The sequence below is a fragment of the Centroberyx affinis genome, unplaced genomic scaffold, assembly GCF_046629955.1.
Source record: "Centroberyx affinis isolate AG114_WGS23_722 - 3 ecotype Tasmania unplaced genomic scaffold, CSIRO-AGI_Caff_v1 ptg009696l_1, whole genome shotgun sequence".
Classification (NCBI taxonomy): domain Eukaryota; kingdom Metazoa; phylum Chordata; class Actinopteri; order Beryciformes; family Berycidae; genus Centroberyx; species Centroberyx affinis.
Window position 1 is genome coordinate 13,640 of NW_027284612.1, and position 1,361 is coordinate 15,000.

A 1,361-nucleotide genomic window follows, 5' to 3' on the forward strand; every position below is an offset into this window, starting at 1 on the left:
GCAGGTCACAGAATCTGATGGGTCACCAAATACGGCAGAACACCGGGTCCCAAAACCCGGGTTCACGTGCTGATAAACTGAATAATGTAATTGTGCACGCGCGTCGTCTCTCAGCTGTCTGACACGTGTGGATACAGCAGGCTGTAGTCTGCCAAGTGGAGCTCCTGCATACTGGGAGTGCTGAAAACATCAGTCCATCGACAGAAAATGTATTAATCGATTAATCGTCATTTATCAAGTAAAAAAACAAACGAACATTTTGTGGTTGCAGCTTCACAGATGTTAAGATTTCATCTCTTTATTAAATTAATCCTTTGGGGTTTTTTTTGCTGCTGGTCAGACTGAGGAAGAAACCTGAAGAATCACTTTGGACTCTGAACTGTGATGGACATCTGCCATTATTTTAGATATTTTATAGACTGAATGATAATCAATAGATTAATCAATAATGAAACTAATTTGGTGCAGCCCTACATACGGGGCTTCATACCTTGTTCCTGGTTTTTGTTACAAAAACCATAATAACATTATATCAGTCCAGCGTCTCCAATCTAACTGCCTGTCTCTCTCTCTCTATCTATCTCTCCCCCCCCTCTCTCTCTGTCTCCCCCCTCTCTATCTCTCTCCCCCTCTCTCTCTGTCTCCCCCCTCTCTCTCTCTCTGTGTCTCTCCCCCTCTCTCTCCCTCTCTCACTCCCTCTCTATCTCTCTCTCCCTCTCTCTCTGTCTCTCTCTCTCTCTCTCTCTCTCTCTCTCCATCAGAGGCGGTTGCCATGGAGCCAGCCTGGCGACAGCAGGGCCGGGGCCGGGGCCGGGGCCAGGGGGGTCAAGGTGAAAGGTCGCGACCTCCGCAGAAGGAGAGAGAGAGACCCGGAGTTTCCTCGCCTCCCGTAGCTGCAGGGGTGTGGGGGGGAGGAGGAGGAGGAGGAGGAGGAGGAGGAGGAGGAGGAGGGGGGGGAGAGGAGGAGGAGGGAAGACGAATGCTGCCGTCACACCTGAACCTGAACAGAGTAAGGATGGATTGAGTGTTTTAACATTGTTTTGGCCTGTAGACAGAATGTGACACCAGGGTCCATTCAAAAATCTGGCAGTTTGTTTTTGCCTCGCTTATCGGTGAAAACACACATGGGAAAATCTAACATGAGGCTTTATGACTAAGTGGCGGGGCGTTCTGGTGAATTCGGCATGTATGTTGTCATGACAACGCCGACAGCGGCCGGCATTGGACCAGAAATTGCACATAAACCCTTTTAAATGAACGGCACCTTCTTACTGTTTTACTTTAGAATTTCTGAGGGAATTTTGAGAACTTTGTCGTTCCTCAGTCATTTGGAGTCTCTTGTTTCTTTCCCTCTCCCAGGA

The 1,361-nt window shown here is 48.6% G+C and overlaps 1 protein-coding gene across 1 annotated transcript in view; it reads left to right on the forward strand.

The window, feature by feature from the left end:
* Positions 1-957: 957 nt before the first annotated feature.
* Positions 958-1,361, forward strand: part of LOC139640526 (NF-X1-type zinc finger protein NFXL1-like) — a gene marked incomplete at its 3' end in the record, with an annotated part of 3,467 nt that continues 3,063 nt past the window's right edge. Inside the window, exon 1 of the mRNA XM_071514696.1 lies at positions 958-1,009. The remainder of the gene's footprint in view (positions 1,010-1,361) is intronic.